The sequence below is a fragment of the Lynx canadensis genome, chromosome B2 (genome assembly GCF_007474595.2).
Source record: "Lynx canadensis isolate LIC74 chromosome B2, mLynCan4.pri.v2, whole genome shotgun sequence".
In the NCBI taxonomy this organism is placed as follows: Eukaryota; Metazoa; Chordata; class Mammalia; order Carnivora; family Felidae; genus Lynx; species Lynx canadensis.
The window spans coordinates 144,179,885-144,190,408 of NC_044307.1; the positions used below are offsets into that span (position 1 = coordinate 144,179,885).

At 49.9% G+C, this 10,524-nt stretch overlaps 1 long non-coding RNA gene across 1 annotated transcript; it reads right to left on the minus strand.

Moving 5' to 3' along the window:
- Positions 1-555: 555 nt before the first annotated feature.
- LOC115513457 lies at positions 556-10,065 on the minus strand. Its single transcript, XR_003968700.2, has 3 exons — positions 9,867-10,065; positions 7,356-7,505; positions 556-744 (listed from the first exon to the last, which is right to left on the minus strand). It is a non-coding gene; the product is annotated as an uncharacterized LOC115513457 (long non-coding RNA).
- Positions 10,066-10,524: the final 459 nt, after the last annotated feature.

The window sequence follows — 10,524 nt, forward strand, 5'->3', positions numbered from 1 at the left end:
GTCTAGCGCAAGGAACAGACGGATGCCATGCAACGTGGCAAGAGGATCCCTAAATCTTTTTCAAATGCAGGAGCTGGGTTCGCTGGGCTCCAGGTATCTTTCTGCCCTCAACATTCTTCAGTTCTGTAATCACCCAGCCCAGCAAAACTTTCACGATTCTGAGGGGGTGAACGACACAGAAGATCGAACTTCATAAACAACCTAGATATTTCCCCTAAACCTCTCAATTAAAATACCACGATTGAGCAATTTACATTCCCTCTTTTATCTGCCCATTCAGTACTCTGGAGAAGGCTGATAAAGAACAGAAAAGTGGGGCGCCTGGGTGGCGCAGTCGGTTAAGCGTCCGACTTCAGCCAGGTCACGATCTGGCGGTCCGTGGGTTCGAGCCCCGCGTCAGGCTCTGGGCTGATGGCTCGGAGCCTGGAGCCTGTTTCCGATTCTGTGTCTCCCTCTCTCTCTGCCCCTCCCCCGTTCATGCTCTGTCTCTCTCAGTCCCAAAAATAAATAAAAAGGTTGAAAAAAAATTAAAAAAAAAAAAAAAAAGAACAGAAAAGTGACTCAAAGTCAGGTGACAGAAAGGCAACTAGACAGCATTTGGGGCCCAAGTGGCAAGCCGTAAGCATGGCCCTCGCGGCTTGGGAGGCTGTGACTCGATGGGAACCGCGCTTGGGCTCAGGGCCGCCTCCCAGCCACGCTCTCCCCTCGTGTTGTTGGCCACGTCGCCAGCTCTGCTGTGTCTCCCTGGAAAGAAAAAGTCATAATTTCTGATTAGGCTCTAGATCCGCCCCCCACCTCGTGCCCAAACATGCACACACACTAAGTTGAAAGGAATCACTGACATGGGAACGGGCCCCATCTGTCCCTAAACCTTGACATTCAGTGGCGAGAGCAGGAAGGTGTCAGAAGCGAGGGATCAACAGGTGGCTTGCTGCTGGGATGCAGGGCTGCGGGGCGGGGCCCTAGCCCGGGGGGCCACTCGAGCTTCTCCCATCACACGGCACCCCTCCGCCAGAGCAGCAGTGAGTGGGGCAGAGGCTGGAGTAGCGGCCAGAGCCGCTCTGTGGGGAATGCACGAGGGAGTTTCACAGTCTCACTTGGGTCCCATGAGGTTGGCGTTTGTTCAAGGCCTCCAAGTCTGGATTCCCCAAATAGCTGGGAATATGCCGATTGACAGTTCACACGGGACGCCCTGCGTCCCCTCGCGGGGGCCGAGGGTACATCACTGGGATGAGACACTCACGTTCACCTGATAGGTGCCCCCCACCCCAACCCCCATCCCCACTGTACCAACCCCGCAGTCTGCTCCTCCCAGCCTATTCCTGGAAACAGTCTATTCCTGCACCTAGCCTGTGAATGCACCTGTCATATGCAAACTAACCAGTCCAGAACCTACCCTCACCTCACGTCCTCTGGCAGGTCTCACCTCCAGGGCCACTGTACCCCTGTTCTAATCACCCCAGGGCCAGGTACCAGACAGCTAGGGAGAGCTCTGACACTCCAGAGTCCACTGGAGTTATTTATTTTACTTTTCTTTTTATTAACTTTATTTTTTTTTTTTTAATTCAAGCCAGTTAACATACCATGCAGTATTGGTTTCAGGAGTAGAACCCAGTGATTCATCACTTACATACAATACCCAGTGCTCAGCCCAACAAGTGCCCGCCTCAATGCCCATCACCCATTTAGCTCATCCCCCCACTCCCCACCCCCATCAATCCTCAGTTTGTTCTCTATATTTAAGAGTCTCTTATGGTTTGCCTCCCTCTCTGTTTTTATTTTTCTTTCCCTTCAATTACGTTCATCTGTTTACTTTCTTAAATTCCACATATGAGTGAAATCATATGATATTTGTCTTTCTCTGACTTATTTCACTTAGCATAATACAGTCTACTTCCATCCATGTTCTTGCAAATGGCAAGATTTCATTCTTTTTGATCGCCAAGTTGTATCCCATTGTGTGTGTGTGTATGTGTATATATGTGTGTGTGTGTGTGTGTGTGTGTGTGTGTATACACACACATATATATACCACATCTTCTTTATCCATTCATCAGTCGATGGACCTCGGCTCTTTCCATAATTTGGCTATTGTTGATAGCACTGCTATAAACATTGGGGCACATGTGCCCCTTTGAATCAGCATTTTTGTATCCTTTGGATAAATACCTAGTAGTGCAATTGCTGGGTCATAGGGTAGCTCTATTTTTTGTTTTTGGAGGAACCTCCATACCGTTTTCCAGAGTGGCTGCACCAGTTTGCATTCCCACCAGCAGTGCAAAAGTGTTCCCCTTTCTTTCCCGCTGGAATTACTTAAACTGGCCAATCCTAAGCCTGCTTGCCCTACCTCACCCATTCGTTCCCACAGAAACCGCGATAAAGTCTCCTGTCTGTGATTCCTTCACCCACTCTGCCTCCCGGCCGCCCCCCGGTGTTTCCCTGTGTGGCCCTCAGTAGCACAGCAAGCCTCTTGGGGACTATGAGCATAATGAACTATCTTGTTGGTGACAATCGTCTCCTTATCCGTGGCCTGACCATTCCCGGATAACAATAAAACCTACATGTCAAAATACGCTTTCTCATGGATAATCTCCGCCAGCAAAATCTTTCCTGATCTTTCCCCTAGCCAACTTGTATGTATCTGTATCACAGCCGTTACGCTCACAGTCATCAACTCGCCCTGTCTGTGCAAAGGAGACAATAACAGAATGTGCTAGCACACGGTGGTGGTTACGCAGATACACGCTGCAGGCCCTGGGCCCAGGGTTTGGCACGTGGTGAGCGTTCAGCGCATCTTAGGTCTGGTTGTCATTGTGATGAATGCGGCTTCCGTCTAAGTGACAGGCCACTTCTTACTCCAACCCCCACTAAATTTTCTGCCGCTGCTTTGAGCAATCCTCGCTTCTGGGAATCCTCAGGCCTAAAGACAGGTGGGGAAGGAGCTGCCAGGGTCTAGTTTCCTGGGAGCTCAGGGAGCCTCAGGAGAAAGGACTCATCCTTCCTGGAGGAAGAGACAGAAGACAAGCCTGTCCAGTAACCGTATCTTGGCTGCTGAAGAGAAAAGGTGATTCTTTCCCTTTGCTTTGTCTCTGGCCCAATGTCCCATGGACTCACATCTGAGTCCTGAGGAGAGAGGCTATGGTAAAACCAAAATGAGCTGCCTTCTCTTAAAACTCCATACAACATCAGCACCCAGGGCAGCGAGCCTGACAGCTTACAGACAGTCGTAAACAGACATTGAACTCCAGCTGACGGTGCGCAGAGGGAGAAAGGGCGCTGGTGTTTGCAGCTGACTTTGAACTGCAAAGAGCCAGGTGGATTGAACAGGTAGATGGAAAGAGAGGGAGAAAATGGTGAGGCCGAGTGGCACTGGGTGGACGTGCTCCTGAACTCCCTGGAGACCTGCCCCCTGCCTCATTTGGGGGACTTGGCAGATGTCCTGAATCTGCATTAAGAGAGCCACTGGGGGGCGCCTGGGGGGGCTCAGTGGGTTAAGCGTCTGACTTCGGCTGAGGTCATGATCTCACGGTTCACGAGTTTGAGCCCCGCGTCAGGCTCTGTGCTGACAGTTCACAGCCTGGAGCCGGTTCTGGATTCTGTCTCCCTTTCTCTCTGACCCTTCCCCGCTCATGCTCTGTCTCTGTCTCTCTCAAAAATAAATAAATATTTTTAAAAATTTTTGTTTTTTAAAAGAGAGAGCCACTGGGGGGCGCCTGGGGGGCTCAGTCAGTTATGCATCTGACTCATGACTTCAGCTCAGGTCATGATCTCATTGTTTGTGAGATCAAACCCCATGTCAGGCTACGTGCTTACACTGCAGAACCTGCTTGGGATTCTCTCTCTCTCTCTCTCTCTCTCTCTCTCTCTCTCTCTCTCTCCTTCTCTCTCTGCCCCTCCCCTGCTCATGCTCTCCTCTCAAAATAAATAATAATAATAAATAATAAACAAACAAACAACAAAAAAGAGAGAGAGAACCAATGGAACACTAGGTACAGCTGGAGATGCATGTAATTTTTAAACTATTATACAGATTTGTTTTGATCAGGAAATTTCAGATCCTGAACTATAATTACACGTGCAATTTTTCAAGATTATTCTCCCTTTTGTAAACTATTGCTTCCTCTGAGATAGCAGGGCTCAATAGTCTTCCTTTTTTTTAAGTTTATTCATTTATTTTGAGAGAGAGAGTAGGGGAGGGGCAGAGACAAAGACAGAGAATCCCAAGCAGGCTCCACACTACCAGCACAGAGCCAAATGTGGGGCTTGAATTCATGAACCATGAGATCACGATTTGAGCCAAAACCAAGAGCAGAACCCTTAACTGACTGAGCCCCTCAGGTGTCGCAGGGCTCGTATTGTTTAACAAACATTTAGCAAAGGCAGAAAACACTGTAAGTTAAATGTTATCAAAGTTCTCTCCCAAACCAGTAGCTATGATATCCTCCATGTTTTCAGTGATGAATGGGTTCCTACCCCAGGTAGCCCAACAATTTACGAAACTCCCCCAAACCGGGCCTTAGTCACTACACAACCGAGAAGCCACGTTTTAAACATGAAAGTGAGAACGACAGGGTGTGTTTTGCCAAATTACTGCCACGTAATCCCAGTTTTGCCTCCTAGCGGAAGCCAAGGAGTATGAAGTGGACCCCAAGAAGTCTGCTCACCCTACTCCCCATCCACGAGCAAAACCGCTCTGACGGTTTATGGAACCATCAGAATGTTTTTCAGATATTAAGTCTTCTTCTAACTTCTTTTTTCAAATCCAGGTGTGAAAGAGTCAGGAACATTAACGGAATCATCCCCATCCAGAACCACGCTTTAAATCGACATGAAAAAAATGTACGACTGGTCAACCTGTAAAAATTACCAGCAAAGACAGGGAACATTCATTTGCTTACCTCTGTCGCAGACGGGATACTGACACCTTAATGATTCTACTCATTTGCAATAAGTCTCCTCAACTTGCCAACAGTCAACCCTACATCACAAGTCCCGCTAGAGATCGCTGGGGCTGGGTGGCATTCACAGAGACACACAGGCCCTTCCCAGCCAGGCTCATGGGACCCGACAGGTACAGGTTCTGCCTCAGCTCCGCCCCTGACATAACCCCCTGCAGAGGTTTCCGGCTCGTAGTGGAGACAGACACGTGGGGGAGAGGAGATGAAAAGGAGAAGCAGGCACGTGGGACAGCATCCTGTGCACCTGACAATGGAAAGCACCGCATGGTAGGAACGGGGGCTCCCAGAGGTGGGAACATGGTTAAGGGAACATGGCAAGGTCACAGACTTCACCCCCCCCCCCCCCCACCATATTTCAGCTCACTGAACACAGTGCAGGCTCTCAGTGTTTGCTGGTGAGTTGAGCAGGCTTCCCCAGAAGGTAGAGCCAGTGGTCAGTGCGTGTGATAAGAGAAGAGGCTCTAGTGGTGAGACCTGTCACCCTCACCCCACCCCCTCTTGAGTCCAACAACATCAATTTGCCACTGATGATCAACATTCTACACTTAGAGATTTATTCTTCTGACTTCAAGATTTATTCCCCTATTGTAATACCCATGATTGGAACATCAGTAATGATAGTTTATAGTTGAGTAGAAATGGATTCCCAAAGCCTTTCTTGAGAACACCTTATGATACAGGGGGAAAAGTAAAGAGCATAAACACATTCAGAACCTGGTGTGGAGCCAATAGGCAGATGTGCGACAGGGTCTGGGAAAGGGGTGAGGGCCTGGGAGATAGGATTCACCCAACCTCGATGTCTCATCTAACGTCTTTACTGAAAATCTCACTTGAATTAAGGACAGAACTAATGAGCTCATGTTCATACAGAACACAAGAGTTCCTTTCCAGAGCATTCCCCCCTTTTTCCCCTTAACCCTGGCCAGAAACACATAAAAAGAAGATTTTGGCAAGAAATTAATGACTCTGCAAAGCTAATCTTCTCCCCCAGAGAGAAGCCAAAGGAAGGTGCCTGCTGAGGGGTGTCTGGGTCTCTACTTCAAAGCCAAGATGCACCAAATGTGAGGGGCTGTCCAAGTCCCCCCAGGGCGGGCAGCAGGGGAAAACAGTCTTCAGGGGGCACTGCCTGGAAGGCAGGTCACTGAACCCAGTGGCCATGGATGAACATGAAAGCAGACTTGAATTTTGAAGGAGGGAAAAGATATACATGAATGTTGGGTCCAGAAAATGGAACAAGCAGTAAGAAAAGAGCCCAGGCCACCCCAGTGCTCCCAGAAGAAATGGAAGCAGCCAGTGGTGAGCCACCTGCCAAGTGCTTTAGGTGTGTCCTTGATCTTAATTCTCTAGCGACTCCGCGAGTCAGGGAAAACTGCCCCCTGATTTCACAGGTAAGAAGGCCGAGGCTCAGAGGTTCAGGGATTTGCCCGAGGCCACGCTGCTGAGGGTTTCACACAAATGAGGATGCACAATTTATTGCTCTTAGGAAAATATTATCCAAGGATTATGATTCCTTATTTTCCAGAGGTTGAGAATTCTTGCTCTGCAGCCAACCTATTAAGCATCTCATCTGAGCCTGCAAATCTGGAAAATCCTATTCTGGGTGATCTATTCACAGGAAGCACCAGGAACCAGAGCTACTTACACACGGACCTCGCTCCCCCTTCCTCAGCGCGGAGCCCCGGGGGGCAGGGGATTTATTCCACAGCAGGGGCAGCCACAACACCCCTCCCCCCACCCCTCGCTCCCCTGGGCTGCAGCCTCAAGAGAGAAACCCCTCGTGCCTCCACGTGAAGTTTAGTAAGAGCTTACTGTCAGCCCTGGGACTCAGAGCACCCGGTTAATGCGGATCACACCTCATGAAAAGGCAACATACGGGGCGCCTGGGCGGCTCAGTTGGTTAAGCGCCCTACTTCAGCTCAGGTCACAATCTCATGGTCAGTGAGTTCGAGCCCCACATTGGGCTCTGTGCTGACAGCCAGAACCTGGAGGTTCAGATTCTGTGTCTCCCTCTCTCTTTCTGCCCCTCCTCCATTTGCACTCTGTCTCTCTCTCTCTTAAAAGTAAATAAACATTTAAAAAGAAAAAAAGAAAAGGCAGCACAGAGATTTTGATAGAAAAGTAGATGGATGTTCCCTCCGTCCAGGATTTAAAAAAAAGAGAACCGCGATTCTACCTTAAAGATTCGAACATTATTAATACATCATGACCATGTGCTGAACACCCTCTGTGTGCCTGGAGTTTATATACATTTACACACGCGGTCAGGGCTGGCTCGGTGGGAGGCAACAGACGCCCACGCAGCACGCAAGCCCGAGGATAGCGGTCACAGGGGACTCAGGGCTCTGAAGACAGGAGACTGAGCCCGCCGAGGGGAATGGGAGGGCCGGTTCTGCACACCTGCTCTGTGGCCGAGCCTCCGCTGCCTGCCAGGAGCTCAAGCCCCTTCTTAGCTTCAGCTCAAACGTGACTGGCGCCTTGCACTCTGACCCTGGCCTTGACCTTCTGTTAACTGCAAACTCCAGCTTCCGGGGTTTCGCGGTTCCTCATCTGCAGAGAGAAAAGGAACAGCCTCACTGGAGCCCGTGGGATGGAAGAGGATGGCAACAACACGTCGTGGTGCGTTCGCGGCCACCCAGGACCAACCCTGTACCTGGCTTGTGGGCAAGCCCAGATGAGGCAGTGTTGGTGGCAAGGTGCTCCAGAGCACATGTGCTAGCTGTTTTACTGGGCAGGCATTATTATTTTCATTTTGTGTATGAGGGGAAGGGCTGAAAACTATATGCCCACAGTCACACAGTTAGAAAGTGCAGAACTGAAATTAGAATTTAGGTCAGTTTATACGTTATCTATTGTTGCATGACAACCTAGCCCCAAACTTCGTGGCTTAAAACAAAAACCGTTTTGTTTGCCCACAGTCCCTGGGCTAGACAGGCGGGGCTCGGCTGGAATGCTTGTCCCTATCCCCCAGGGCACTGCATGGCTTCTGCAGGTGGCTTCAGGTTTGTGATGAGTGAGATCCAAGATGGCCTCACTCATAGGTCTGCCCTCAGCCTGGCCCTCTCTGCTCAAGGACCTGCATTCTCAATGGTCTCTCTTCTCTCATGGACTCTCATTCTCACGGACCCTCATTCTCCAGGATCTCTCTGCCTCATGTGGTTTCTCCAACAGGATAGAGGGACTTTCTGTGGCACCTCAGGGCTCCAAGAGAGCAAAAATGGAAACCAAAGGTAGACTAAAGCCTCACGAGCTTTGAATGTGAAAACACATCGCTTCTTCAACTTCTGTTGGTCAGAGCAGAACGAGGGGCCATCCCAGACCCCAGGGGAGGGGCCTTGGACTCCACCTTTGGAGGAGAGGAGAGACAAAGTCACATGTCAACAAGGCCTAAGGACTGGCCAGGATTTTGATGGCCACCATGGAAACAACCTTCCACAGAACCCCAAGCCTGTGTACTTTGTACCATGCCAAGCACCCCAGGGTCTTTATGGCTGCCAATGCCCTCCTGATGTCATCCGAATCTCCTCCAGAGACAGCCTCTACCCGAGCCAGTGGCACAGGGCTGACGGTGGCACCTTGTTATTTAACAAGCTTGGTGTCCTCAGTGAGCCTGGTGCTCAGCTAGACGACAAGAAGGTACAAGCGAATCAGACCAGGCCCCTGCCTTTCCAAAATTGTTGTCTCCTGAGAGGAGAAGGCCTTGTCCTCTGAGGAACTGAGTAATGTCCTGTCCCCTCTGGAGAACAATGAGAATGTCTGAAAGCAGAAAGCTCATGGGCTGCCAATTAACCGAGGTCTATTAAGTACCTTATTTTTCTAGGCATTCTGTCAGACTGGGGTACTCAGAGGCCTTAGAAAATAAAATGTTAAACTGGGAAGTTATTAAATTCATATTTTTTTTAATGTGAAGTGATTAAAAGAAAAATCCCCTCCAGCTTTCAAGTTGGAAACATCCAGAAAGAGAGACGAGCAGCCGCAGCAGGAGAGCTTAGGGCGCTCCACGTTTGTCAAGGGCAGATGCCAAAACCCAAACACAAAGAAACTCAGGAGGAATCCAGGCCGCCTTGGGAGCGGCAGGTGGTGGGAGCCCGTCCAGAGATTGCGAAGCTCCCCGGGGCCCTCACTCTGAGGAACCTAAATGTAGCCGCTGAGGTGAGGACAGCGCCGAGATGGCCGTGGCTCACACCTTGGCAGGCGGGGCGCTTCCCCATCTTCCGCCCCTAGTCTAAGACCATCGGAGCATCTGGTCCCCCTGAAGCCCTCGGTCTCCAGGACAAACCATGTCCATGAAAACCCCGTGCTTTCCTCAGCCTTCCTGCTGCTTTACCAGGGCGAATCCCCCACCCACCCCAAGGTGGCTCTACTCACACCCCCAACCATTACTGAGGCCCTAACTTGTGCCATCCGGGTGTGGCATAGCTCAGGGCCGTCCCAGCAATGCAGAAATACAGAGGTGTTGCTCTTGGGGAACTCACAGCCCAGCTCGAGATAGAAATATCAATTTCTCTGCGGGCACTGAAAAGCATCTAGAAGTCCACCATTTAGTGAACCAGTAGTTTCTAGTTCCTTTTAACTTTTGGAACCTGCTGCTTTCTTGTGTGTGCATGAACGCACTGTGCTCTTGGGGGTTTTTTGTAGGTGGTAAATCATACCCTGAGGGCTTGTAAAGGTGCCTGCAGGGCTGTGTGCTGCAGCCAAAAATACAATCAATAAATAATTTGCACCTCCAGCTGTGTGGAAACCAGGCTTGAGGAGCAAAGATGGGGATCTCATCGACCCTGGGATTTGAAGATCTTATCTGATGCTGATGGCCTTTCCCAGAAGTTGCCTTCCCATCCGGGCACCCTTCATCCCCGGGGTCTCCTCCCAGCCCCTACTCCGCCTCCCCTTACCTCCCTTCACCCCACTCACCTTCAAATTTTCATCACCCGCCCCTCTTTCAGCTTGGATCTCCCTGAAGATATAAATGAACTCTCTTTAGGATAACAGTGGAAGGCCTTTCTTCATGACACTTCAAGCCTCAAGCCCAGTGGGCCTTTATTTAAAGCTCCAGAAGCTGATAAGGGCCTCCTGAGTCCTGAAAGCAGCTTGAGCACAGCCCAGAATCGTCTTCCTAGGATATTGTCCAGCCCCAAGTCAGATGCCTCTCCTGGGAGATTCGAGTTGCGAGGGTGAGTAATAAGCAAAGACTCCATCCTAAGTCATGCTGCTCTCATCGAGGACATTCTTGGACCCAACCTTCTAACAGTAAAATGCTTTTCCAATGGCAAACGCCTCCGACCAGACAGCCAAACGAAGCTGGTAAATCTTAGGGAGCTAAAAAATTATTTGAGTCAAAAAACCCAAATCAAACCAAACCAAAACAAAAGATGCTACCCAAAATAGCTTCAGTGTTTTCTTCTTTAGTTCTTTAGCAGCCCTGATCCCGCACAGATGATAAAATTCATCTCTAATGCATGTGAAGTGGTGTTCACGGAGGTGAAGTCAGCCGATGATGCACTCCACAGGCATGCAGAGTAGAAACTGCAAAGCTCCATGGTGCTTCAGATACAAGGTCAAACACATAAGC